Below are 13,296 nucleotides of genomic sequence, written 5' to 3' on the forward strand. Positions count from 1 at the left end.
TTGGGAAGGTCCAAGCCCGTGCAGTGCTCTAGAGCACACACTAGACAGTTCTTTTTTAAATATAATATTTTCCGCGTTACCACTACTTTTGAACATCGGCTATTGTCTTACTTTAGATTTCCGCCACCTGCCCGAAATGAGCTTTTGATATCTTTATCTAATTTAACCTTAAAAGACAAAGCGGTTTGCACTAGAAGTGCTGATAAGTGGACTGTTCGTCGTGCAAGAACCAACTGCACAATCCAAACTCTGCCAGTTCTCCTGCCAACAATATCCAACACATATCAAACAGCTGATAGTCGCAACTCACCCTAACACCTAAAGAACATAAGAAACATTTTCGAAGCTGAAGTGTATATAGGTTTCTGTCTTTTGTTTATGTGTGTCTGTTACACCAGTGGAGTATTTCATTTTTGTTGCAACATGCATAGTTCTAGATTTTTTTCATTGTAACCTTACAACTGTATGTACAGTGGGATCACTTTTGAATGTCGACTGCGTTTTGGTTTCTCTACCATGTATGTCGTATGAATGTATTATAGTGGGCCTCAGGCGCACTCAAACTACAGTTTTGTAGCTTTTGGTCTGAGGTCCTTTCTTCCTTTGTTGTATGGGGAAAATAAACACAACTTTATTTATTATATACAAAGGTACTAATGGAAGCATTGCGCTGGTTACAAAAAAAAATGTCATAAAGCTGTTTCCTCCCTCACCGCCTCAGCTGGGCTACGAACAGACTCTCACGAACAAATGTTTCTACGAAATAATAAAAAAATATGGGAAATTACTATTTCATGGCCTGGTTTGTCCGTTAAAATAAATTAAGAAGAAAGAGGCAATGTTTTGTCTTAGCAAAAACAACGGTGTCCTCATAGTTTACTCTATAAATGAACTAGGCACTTGATGAACGAGCTTGTAGCTGTTTATTGGGTGCATATTGACAACGCCGGTGGGCAGCCTCCAATGTGTTTGTTTTGAAGTGGCTCATCGACCCATGCTCGTTTGACCGCCTCCACCCCCTCCGCCAAGGCCGCCTCTCCGTCCACCATGATAGCCTGCTCCTCCACCTCCTCCTCGTCGTCGACGTCCTATAATGCAAGAAGATGCAATTATTGCATTATCATAGTAACAATGCACCAGATCAGTGCCAGAAATAGCCGCAGTTCCTGGCTTGTGTGTTTGTCTGTTTTCTCATTGTCTTTTTTAGTGTTCTCATTGTGACATTACGGAATGACTTGTTCCTTACACGTCTGGCACTTTAAAAAAAATTAACACTGTCGCGTTCAAGAGCTCTTTTCGCAGAAATTCCGTTGTCGGTGTCGGCGGCGTTGTAATTGGTTTTTAGCGAAAAGCAGCCTTGTCCGTGAGCGACAATTCGACGTAGATGCAATATAAAGGTATGAACAAGAGGGCGTCCACAATTTGGCTTCCTTTGCGGCATGGTTTAGGGCCCGTATTAACAAACCAACCTTATCCATATCTTTCCCTACTGAGCATTCCGGCACCTTAACGCGTTTGATAAACAAACCTTATGCCTCAATTCAACCTTTCCCTAACCTTATCGTCAACAAAAGGTGGCGTTGCATAAGATAGACCGGTAAATATGTTAAGGCGCCACTTATGCAGCGCGCTACGGCTGATTACGCAAGAAGCTTTACAAAGTCATTAAAGAAAAGGTAACGTTGGCAACCGGCGTCCGTATGTACAATTAACTCTGCGAGTGCTCGGGAACCGTCAACATTCCATGGAAGAGTTCAACGACGGTGTGTTGCTGAGCAGAATCGTCATCTCGAAGCGAGCACTTCATATCCCCGAGCATGCCCCTGTAAACACGGCCCCACTAGGTCGGTTTTCTCGTGCGACCACTCGTGCCGCTGCTGGTGGCGCTTTGTTTCTAAGGCGCAGGCACTATCAACTTGTGAATGGTGACTTGGTGGACGTACCCTAGCCACAGTACCTCGCATTATTAAACGTGCTGGAGAATCACTGCGGGTACGGCGTGGAAGCAAACGTGTTTCATTGATCGATGGGATACTATAACACGAAGTGTTTTATGCCGGGGCCCACAAAGACTTCAGTGCCGTATTTTCTCCACGTAAGTGACGTCGAAAAAATGCACACCATCAGACGGCGAACTTAGACAATAAATTCGGCAGATCCCACGCGTTGTGGGAATATGTTTCATGCGAAGCAGTCAGCGAATACTTCTATGCTGTATTTTATGACTTTGAGACAAGCGTTACGATATGGATCAACGTGTTTTTGTAAGTGTGGTAGCTTTGTGCACATCATGGGCTTACCAGGCACGTCGACAACACTGGCGTTTAAAGGGTGACTTACGGTGCGTCGTAACGTTAGCCCTCACGGTAGATTACACATGTCACTATTACCGAAACTAAGCGCACTTCATGGTGCAAGCACTTGACTATTATACGTAACTTTCGCTAATGTACTCCTTCGGGGCCAAACAATGCTTCAATATAGCTTGCTAAATCATAGGAGTGCAAATGTAATGTTTATCAGACTGCTGTAAAAGCGGAGCCAACACGGGAACCACAGACGTTAATCGGATATGACGCCTGTATCGTAGGAGGACATATGTAGCATTTATTGTTTTCTTGTAAAAGTAGATAGCCAGCCCCACAGCCACAATTGAGGTTGCACCGCCATCACGCCTGCATAAGCTGTTTTTCCAAACCACTTTATAGAGCTCTCGTGGCTCTGTGGTAGAATACCTGATTGCCACACAGAATGCTTGGGTTCTATTCTTGCTGGGTCTTAATTTTTATTCTTTCCATTCGTCGGGATAAGGCTGCCGATGTCGTTTTTTCTTAATGCTTTCGCGTTTAAATTACCAATGTCTGTTCTCTCCGGTTCTGTGTAGATACAACTGTCAATCACCTATGGCGCACACCCGTACACCGCGGCCCGTGGTAAACACATGTCTGAAGGAAAGGGTTTGACGACGTACGCGACAGAATTTTGACGTTATTCATGTCATGACCCGACAGACATATTCGTCAAATCATCTTACCCCCCCATGCCAATTTTGGCCTACACCAAGTTAAGGAGGCCATCAGGAGAGCACCCAGACGCACGCGACACTATAGATAGATAGATACGTAGATAGAAACGCTCAAAGTGCCAAAGGTTCGCTCAGAAATTCTTCGCATTTAACATATTCCATCAACGGGAGTGGAACCCACGACCTCTTGTTCCGCGACAGTAGATGCCAGGCTTGCTATGCACTGCGCCACCGTCACACACTCTGGAGGTTTCACAAACACGCCTTTGAGATCTCACACTGTTTGCTCGCAGTGCTCTTGGTCAGCGGGGTGGTGTAACCATCTGGGAGCGGTAAAGTAAAGTAATGTGTGATGAACTTGGCTTCACGATTAGCTTCTATAAAACGTTGTTGCTACGCGTCCGTTCCATTCGGTGTGTTTCCAATAGCAGAAGTGCAATTTTGTCAGTGCAGTAATACACTGTGAGGTGGCGACCTTGGCCCCAGCCTCGGCCTCGCTGATAGCATCCATCCACATTAAAAATAGCTCCGCGACGCGCGCCTGCCTCTGTAACACCGTGTTACCCGCTTACGGTCGCCCTGAGAAAAGTCGCGTCCGGGCAAGAGGGGAGACACGACGCGCGCTTGGTTTCCTTCTAGTCCAGCCGTGGTGCTCTGTGCACTCTTTAACATGGCGCGGAATGGCGAACTTAGTCGGCGCTCTTTGGCTGTCACACCGCTTTCTCTGATTACGCTCTCACCGTTAACTACTACAGCTACCGCAAAGGTTTGTCTAATCATTGACCATGGATGCTAGCCGTTGGGATGGAGATGTGCCACCAAGCTTGAACATGGGAGCATCCACGTGAAACTGTTCTCTAGCTGCCAAACCCAAATAGACGTTGACCAAGATCTCTTATATAAATGTACACTAAACATTGAACTACTTCTGTAACGACAGTTTTACTTTCGTGTTATACTGATTCACATGAACGAGGGATCAACCATCTTCTTTTTCTATCTTTTTTGCACTCACGAAGCCGCTGCTCGGTGCACAGCCGCACGTCTCTCTTGCTGCTTTGAGCTGCGCCCCCTTTCTCGTGCTGTCCTTCAAGAACACCGCGCGCTAGCACAATTTATCGCTATCACCATGCGACACTTTCAACTTGATGAGGAGCGCTCGAGCTCAGTAAAAATCAATTTTCGCTTTTCTGCCGCACACAAGATCAAGGTATGTGTATGACACAAGCAAACATCCACACACGTGCACATGGAGGCAGATGGAGCAAAACCGTTCTTAACTTCAGGCCTCTGTCGGTGCCATTGTAGAAACGACCACTTCGTTACAACGGTAAAACGGTAACCGAAAAAAAGGAGCACACGGCGTGGGCAGACGAGGTGTATTCTTTCCGAAATTCGCACAGGCATGCGTTCCTGCATTTTGTTTATAGCTTTGAGGAGCATGCAGCTATTCTTTCTTGCTAATAAATCAACATTGAGCCAGTAAAAGTTGATAGCCTCGTTCCCATGCTCGTCCCTTATTGCAACAAGGCCGCCTTCCGTAAGGCTGCTTTAAAAACAAATTAGAAGTGTTTATGAGAGAGAGAGAGAGAGAGAATAAACGTCTATTTTGAGCAAGCGCACTCTTCGCCCAAGGTGGGCGGCCTCCTTATTCCAGGTACCCGCGGGTCTTCGCAACGCACTTTCATCGTTTTTTCTTAAACATTTTTATTCCTTATAACAGGGCGCCTTATTCGCCTGGTGCGCCACCTATTGCATCGCTGCGAATGTACTCTGGTGACGCAAATGTGGGATTCACATTTAGTCGTCTACAAGGTTCTGGCTAGGACAGCAGCATTTCGTTATTATTTGCTGGCGTAGGTAGCATGGCGCTACTTAACTACTAGCTGTGCTTCTTCTGGTGATAGTTCTATAGATCGCGGCCAGCATTACGGGAGGTTAAGGAACATTTACTCTTAACGTATATTCTATTTACCCACAGTGATCACGGTCAGGATCATGCCGCTGTGTTAGCAGCTTAACTAACTGGGCTTGAAATGCCTTACTTGAAAGCGCGGACGTCTCGCCAAGCGAGTTAACGAGGTCTACGCTGCTTTTGAAGCGAAGTGGCCTCTGACGGCGTGAGCGTTACTCTGGCGGTTCGGTGAAGTGCGACGCACAGGTGACAGAGATCCCCAGTGACGACGGGGTGACGCTACTTGGCTGGTCGACAGGAGATCACTGTGGAAATGGAGGCCGCGGAATTTATTTTCTTTTTATAATTTTTAAGCTCCTGCATAATTACTGTCGCGTACGCGATGGCCTTCAAACGGATAAGAAGCGAAACGAGAAGAGTGCAAACTCGGCTTCTCGATGATGCCAGCAGCAGAATACGCGGCGTGGTGCCCCGCATTAAACGCAAAGGGGACGACGGTCGGCTTTGCGCCGCAAGTCGGCTGGGCAAACGGGAGGTCGTCTCACTGATTCCCGAAAGCAGAGCAACGGGCCGTGGCGGGAGCGGTGCTACCTCCACTGAAGGTGTGGATAGACAGACTATGACGACATAGTTCAAGGGTCATACCCCAGAACATGGCGCAGGCGATGTAAAGGCTTGACGCCATTTCTGCAACCGAATTCATTGGCCGTTAGTTAGAAGGAATGACAAGCTCCCGAAGTTCCTCAAGGAGTAATTCTCTCATCATTTGGAGTAAGACGCTTTTGCAGACAGGATTATTCTGCGCTTCGGTACTTCTTGGCGTGTGGCTCGACAGGCGGTCAAAGGGGCGGCGTCATAGCTGGTGTTGCCGCTCTTTGACAGTCGCCTCTCTTGTGAACTGATCAACAGTTGTTAGGGGATGTCGTGGAAGGAGCGCGCACAGCGGTTTCTTAACTTCACGCAGGAGATGGCGCGCTTTGTTCGCATCGGAAATGTCTGAGTCATTTAGGCGATACAGAGAGGCCATATCCTCTGTGAACATGGCGGCGGCTTTCTCTAGCTTAAGTACGCGGGCTTCAATTGGTTTTAACAATTCCGCCCGTCCTAGCTCGAGAATGTTTCGAGGAGCTTTTGGCAAAAGTTGTGCCAAGTATTGAAACTAATCTTCGTCTTCTTGTACCGTGTACTAACAATAGGTCTCCGCGCGAATTAAGTGGGGGAAGCTTTCATTGCGAGCTCCAGCAACTCACCACAGTGACCCATTCGAACTGCTGAAGCCAGTCTATGACGTTTTTATACGCTTCCTCACCGAACATTCAGTGAACGCGACGATGATGAAGGTCCACCTGGTAACTAAGAGCCGTCCGTGAAGGAGGAATATCCGCAGATGTAGTAGGAGCTGTCAAGGTGCGCACCGCAACAATTTGTCGATGAAGGCATAAGCTAACGACAGAGGCTTAGACATACGTAGTAACACGAAAAAAATGTGAAGAGTGCTCAACATTTGCTACAAAGCGTGCATTGCTCGAAAGACTGCTCTCACTATGCTGTTATGCACTCGCATGGAAAGCAGCGTTTACCACGCATACCGAGAAGATTTCAAACTAGGAGCAGAATATGGTTTACCTGCAAGGACAAGAGAGCCGCCATCTTCTTGTATCACTGCCAGAATAAGAAATGCGGTCAATATGAGCATGAAGCAGAAGCTTGAAATGTTTCCCATGTTTAGCGCAACTCGCAGGGGGCTGTATGCTGTTCCTAAAGTGATGGTCCCTTTTATAGAAATTTGAGCGCTGAGTATATGATCAATAAATCTGTGCTGTTTCTTTTTTCTCATTGTTTTTCTTTCTTGTTCAAGACTCCATTGGTGCTCTCGCAGTAAAATACCGCAGTCTTGTTATTCGCGTCAAATTCTTGGAACAATGGACTGGCGTCTTCAGCTATGAGTGCCACGTCAATACAAAATTCGCAGCTCAGTTCATGACAATAACAAATATTCGTTCAGATTGATCGCATTGTCGTTCAGATTGATCGCCTAACATTGTTTGCTTTGATCCGTTTGCTGAAAGATGCATTTACGTCTATGTGCACATTGAGAAGGGGTGCATGTATCGTGGGCATGCGAGGCACATCGACTACACTGGCACATGAACGGTAGATTGTGGCCCCGCGTAATCTTCGCACTCATGTGAAATCACAGACGTCTGTTTTATAGAGACGAAGCCGACTCTGTGGTGGGTGATATTCATATCAGAAATTGTGGTTGTCGGTGTGTTCCTCCGCACAAGCAATGCTTGACAATACCTTGATTAGTCATGGTAGTACATATGAGATGTTCATTAAATTATTACGTAAGCGCATGGCCAACACTGCAATCAAAACTGCTGCTGCTCCGACATGACGCCAGCAGAGCGCATTTTTCCGGTGCAGTTTGACGTAGTGGCGTCGCTCTGTGCTTGAATATACATGAATGCCACGCAGTTCTCGTGGGTTTGATTACGGCAGAACATAGGTATCAGTAGGCCGTTGATATTCTGGCAGGTCATTCTGGCACGTCATTGATATCAGGGAGGGAAAGTAATGGCTCAAGTGCTGTACTTGAGGCAGAGCACAAATCAAAGAAAATCGGTTAGATTACTGGGCGTTAGCTTTTAAAGGCTCTTGTACACTAGGGAGAAAATTACGAATCCGAAACAGCAGGCCTGCGTGGCATGCGCAGAACATTCACATCTAAATCTGAAGCAGCAGCCTTTCTAGATCTGTCAACTCTCTTGGGGCGACTACGTACATCACGGGCTGCAAAGTACCCACAATGCCATCAGTCATCATAATTTTGCAAAGTAGGGAAGTACCCACTATGCCACTACTCATCATTCCGCAGAGAATCGATTACATTAAATTCTGTTTCCCTCAATGATAACACACTCTGTTGTTCACTGCCTCAACGGCTTTCTGTTCTGCTAGTAAACTGTCGCAGCATAAAGAACAAAGTCGATAGTTTCATGTCCTCGGTAGCAACCATTAAGCCTCAAATTGTAATGGGCACTGAATCATGGTTGGATGACTCTGTGTGTAATGTGGAAATCTTTCCGCCAGGTTTTACAGTCTATCGGAAAGATAGACATGGGCATGGCGGGGGAGTGTTTCTTTTAATATCAAATACATTGTCAAGCACTGAAATTCTTTTTGAAAACAACTCTGAATCTGTCTGGTGTCTCGTGAATTAACCCAAGGGAAACAATGTCGCTTTTGGGACATACTATGGCTCACCGGGCAGAAGTGAATCATTCGGTTTTCTGTCTGATGTGCTATCTTTTATGCCTAACAGCGCATTTCTTGGGGGAGATTTTAACTTGCCGAACTTCAATTGGAGTGCTGGACCGTAGCTGGTGATGGCTCCCGTATCTACTCAGAGTTTGAAGAACTGCTCGGATTGTATGGTTTGCAACAGTACGTTCTGGAACCTACACGAGAAAACTCAATTTTAGACTTGGTGCTTTGCAATGAACCAAACTTAGTATCAGGGATTACTGTTTGCCCAGGTATTAGCGATCACAGGGCCGTTGTCGCAGAGCTTGGCGTACAGCGTGTACGGGCATCACAAACTCCACGAAGAAAAGTGTTCAGCTACGACAGAGGAGATTACGCTGCTATTAGAAATGAACTAGAAAACTTCTTCCCTACTTTTCAGCATATGCCAAAAGCACGCTCTCCGTTGGCTCTGTGGTCAACGTTCCGCGACAAAATATTCAGATTTGTCGAAAGTCATGTTCCATGTAGGTACTTGCGTAAAAAAAAACGCATACACCTTGGTTTAACATATAAATACGCAAACTTATTAGGAAAGCTAAACAGGCGTATAAACTATTTTCTGCTAACTCTAGTTTGGTAAACCAAAAGCGCTTAGAGGGAATAAATAATTTATTAAAAGTAACAATTCAATCGGCGAAAGATTCATTTTTTGTTAAATTGGGCAAAGACTTAAAAGAAAACCCGAAGTCATTCTGGAAATATGTAAAGCAGAACCGCAAAGAAGATATATCTATACCAGCTTTAAGTGTCGACGGCGAAACCGTGACGTCAGACTTCCAGAGGGCGGAATGCTTTAATCAATATTTCCAATCAGCCTTTTCGCATGAAACTACCGAGCAGACATCACTTCTAAACAAATACCGCTCAGAGCAATATGATGCCAGACATTGAAATTGATGTTAGTGACGTCGATTCATTATTACGCAGCTTAGACGCAACAAAAGCCATTGGACCTGATGGACTATCCCCAGTAGTCCTCAAAGAGTGTCATGGCATCATTGCTCCGTATTTAAGTATCATCTATAAACTCTCCCTTGAAACTGGTCTTATACCTCAGGATTGGAAAACGGCAAACGTTACACCCGTTTTTAAAACTGGAGACAGAAAACTGAGAGAAAATTACAGGCCAATCTCTTTAACGTCGATATGTTGCAAAATATTTGAACACATTTTACATTCCAACATATTTAAATTCCTTGATTCAGACGCTTTTTTACTCCCTCCCAGCACAGTTTCCGGAAAGGTCATTCCTGTAACACCCAACTAATAGAATTTCAGCATTTCGAATCCAAAGCCATTGATAACGGTAGTCGGGTAGACGCGGTTTTTATAGACTTCCAAAAAGCATTCGATACTGTGTCGCATAAGCTCTTGGATGTAAGGCTTGCTGCATCGAACATAAATAAAAACGTTCAAGCATGGATACGGAATTACTTAAATGGTAGAACCCAGTCCGTCGTCCTAAATAATGTCAAATCTTCGTCAATAGCAGTGACTTCGGGAGTTCCTCAAGGAAGCGTTTTAGGGCCCTTATTGTTCCTAATCTACATAAACAACATAGTTGAAAACATTAGAGCACCCATAAAATTATTTGCTGACGACTGTGTCATATACAGAGAAATTGTGACTGAAAATGATATGATATACATACTTTGCAAACCGACCTAGATCACATAGTGGACAGGTGTAAAAAGGGGAACATGCATTTGAATATTACAGTGTTGCAGCGTGAGCTTCTCAAGGGAAACATCCAAATCAGAGCATCAATATAACATCTACGACGTCCCTATCAACATACACTGCGATTATAAGTACCTCGGCGTTTACTTTACCGAATCGTTTACATGGAACAAACATATTGACACGGCCATAGCAAAAGCTAGTAAGATGCTTCACTTTTCCGCAGGAATTTCAAACAGGCGACGCGCGAAATCAAGGAAACTTTATATTTTTTGCAAGCCAGATCTATACTTGATTATGCATGCGTAATATGGAACCCCCACCAAGACTATCTTATAAATAGACTTGAAAAACTTCAGAACCAAGCGGCAAGGTTTGTTTTAAATAATTACAGCCCCTACGCCAGTGTTTCTCAAATGAAGGCCACTTTGGGATGGGATCTCCTCCGTGTACGTAGACAGAAACTACGGCTTAAGCTGTTGCACGAGATCTATAACTCTAACACAGGTATTAATCGTCATAGCTACCTTGTTGAACCATCCTACACATCCACTCGCTGTGATCATAGCAAAAACATTTCTACCTTTAAATGCAGGTCCAACGCTCTTTTCTACTCGTTCTTTCCTAAAACAATAAGAGATTGGAACAGTTTAACAGACGACTTAGTAAATATAACAGATAATGATTTATTTATTTTTTTATGTTGGGAAATTGTTCTTGCATCAACAAATGTATGTACTACGTGTCTCGAAATTGTATTTGGTGATCTACACTCATGTTACTCCTGATAATGTATGTTGATATTTCTATATGTGTGTATATATCTCTGCAAGCGTTCCTTTATTCTGGTTATGTTTTTGTTCCCCGCCTACGTAATGCCTATATGGCGATGTAGGTAATCTGTAAATAAATGAATACCTGTAAGACCTTATTGCACTTTGTTGATGCTGTGGCTGGCGGCAATGCAGAATTTTGGCTGAACCTTTCATAATGGGTCGGAAGTAATAAACCAACCATCCCTTGCGCCATTCGCTTTATGTGACGTCTGGTTACTATTTTACTGTTGGACTGCGGCATAATACATCTGGTAAAATCATTCCCTGGTCGAAGTGACGGCTTTATAGGGTCTTTTATATGAAAGGCGTTTCAAGAACTGGGTTGGCCGTGTGGTGGAATACTCGAAAGCCACCTTGTGGTCTTGGATCAAACCCCTGTTGATACAGCGTCAAGAGGTGCTGGGTCAAGAGGGGGTTCGAGCCAGGTCCTCTGTAGTTCAGGCCAGGCATCAAGGAACCCCCTGTTGGTGCGAGACCCAAACGCCGTCACTGCGCTGGTATTACAAAGCGTTGTCGATGGTTCTAACAGCGGCTGTCGGTGGTCTGCGGTTTACTATGGCTTCTCCGGCACTCTGAAGATATGCGGCGACGTGCACATTTTCTTCGTTGGTGATGGTTGAGAGCATGTCCTCAAGCGGTGTGGTCGGATTCCTTGGGTAGACCAGCTCGAAGGCCGCCATGAGGGTTGATCCTTGCACGGCCGTTTTTAACGCGAAGGACTAACACGGAAGAATGGCAGTCCACGTCGCTATGTTCGACGTCGGCGTACATAGCCAGCATGTCGCCGAGGGTTTTATTGAGACAGTCGGTAAGGCCACTCTTGTTTTGTCGGTAGGCCGTTGTCAGGCGATCACTTCTTCAGCTGTACTGGAGAACAGATTGAGTCAGGTCCAAGGAAAATGGGTTCCTCTGCCTGTGATGAGGACGTCTGGGGCACCACGTCGCAGCACGACCTTTGCTACGAAGAACTTGCCTACCTCGGCGGTATTACCTTTTGGCATGCATTTCGTTTCGGCGTAGCGGGTGAGGGATTCTGTAGACATAAAGATTCATTATTACCGGACGTTGACGCCGGAAAAGGGCGGGAGTAATTGTGTGCCTATCTGACAGATCGGTCTGTAAAGTGGTTTGATTCATACTTCAGATATCAGCGCACCAACAAAACGAGCACACTAAAGGGGAGGAAACGACGCACACAACAAGCGCTGGTTTGATTGTTGGCAGGAATACCGCCGACCTTGTCGGCGGTGTCTTCTGTCGTGGACAGTCCCGCCGTGTTCTCACGTAATGGGTCGTGTCGCTGTTAAGAGACTCCTCCTGAATCCTCGCGAGCGTGCGCGTGAAGCTGAGGTGACCAGCAGTCACGTCACCATGTGAAGCCTGCAGAACTTTTGGACGCAATTCCGAGGGCACAAGGCGAAGGTAGCTAGCGTGAACTACTGAGCACTTCTTGAAGAGCACGCCATCTTGTAAGCAAAACGAATTTAATGTACGCCTCAAGCCTCTTGAGATACAGTTGATCTTGCCTTCCAGGTATTCCATGATGTAACTTAGTTTGCAGCTAAAGCTCCCAGGAACGTCTCTTAATGCTGCTCGTCATGCGGTGGCGGGTAAAAAGGGGAGCAGGACAAGTAGTCGGCATCTGAGTGATTCTGTCGGGACCTGTATACCACGGTGATGTCGATTTCCTGCAGCTGGAGACCTCACTGTGCGAGGCCACCTAAGGGGGCCTTCAGATTTACCAGCCTACACAAGGCCCACCTCTTTGAAAGGCCCACCTCTTTGAAAGGCCTGCCGATAGGCATCGGTGAAATTTGACGTGGTCCAAAAAATGCAAGGGCATTCCTTTTCCATTGGCTTCGGCTTTTGATAGCGACCGACCAGCATATTTGACCATTCTAAGCACGTATGACAGCTTTCTTAAGATGTCAATTGCTTGCTTTTGTGTCATGTTGCTGATAGAGATAACCTAATTACCTTTAGGCTATCAGATGACAGGATGCAACACGTGACCGCACTACTGGAGGCGCTCACTGCCAAATTGCCGGTAGAGTTTTCATTTTATAATAGGCTTTTTCCCTGCCGCGGCGGTCGCATTTCGATGGAGGCGAAAGGGTAGAGGCCCGTGTACTTAGATTTAGGTGCACGTTAAAGAACACCAGATGGTCGAAATTTCCGGAGCCCTCCACTACGGCGTCTCTCATAATCATATCGTGGTTTTGGGACGTTAAACCCCTGATATTATTAATATTATAATACGGCTTTTGTAGGCATTAAACAGCCATTACCTTTCACAGCGAGGCATTCCTTATCTCGTTCGGCTTATGAGCGTAGTTTGGCGCGGAAGTGGAGCTCGTCTTCAGTCGAAGTGGCACTCTTGCAACCTGAGCGCCCGCAGCATCGAGCGGCCGCTTCTGCGAGTCGTCACTTCCGATCCACTTCTGGCCGTCAGTAATCTGATGATCAGATTACTGACGGCCAGAAGTGAATCGGAACTGAATCTGATCATCATCTGAGCGTTGCTTACT

The 13,296-nt window shown here is 45.8% G+C and overlaps 1 long non-coding RNA gene and 1 pseudogene across 1 annotated transcript; one reads left to right on the forward strand and one right to left on the reverse strand.

Moving 5' to 3' along the window:
- Positions 1-904: 904 nt before the first annotated feature.
- Positions 905-7,108, reverse strand: LOC119376432 (uncharacterized). The gene is made up of 2 exons (XR_005180570.2): positions 6,567-7,108; positions 905-1,088 (listed from the first exon to the last, which is right to left on the reverse strand). It is a non-coding gene; the product is annotated as an uncharacterized LOC119376432 (long non-coding RNA).
- A 298-nt stretch (positions 7,109-7,406) lies between these two features.
- LOC125756546 (uncharacterized) lies at positions 7,407-9,031 on the forward strand (annotated as a pseudogene).
- Positions 9,032-13,296: the final 4,265 nt, after the last annotated feature.

The sequence above is a fragment of the Rhipicephalus sanguineus genome, unplaced genomic scaffold, assembly GCF_013339695.2.
Source record: "Rhipicephalus sanguineus isolate Rsan-2018 unplaced genomic scaffold, BIME_Rsan_1.4 Seq120, whole genome shotgun sequence".
NCBI classification, from domain to species: Eukaryota; Metazoa; Arthropoda; class Arachnida; order Ixodida; family Ixodidae; genus Rhipicephalus; species Rhipicephalus sanguineus.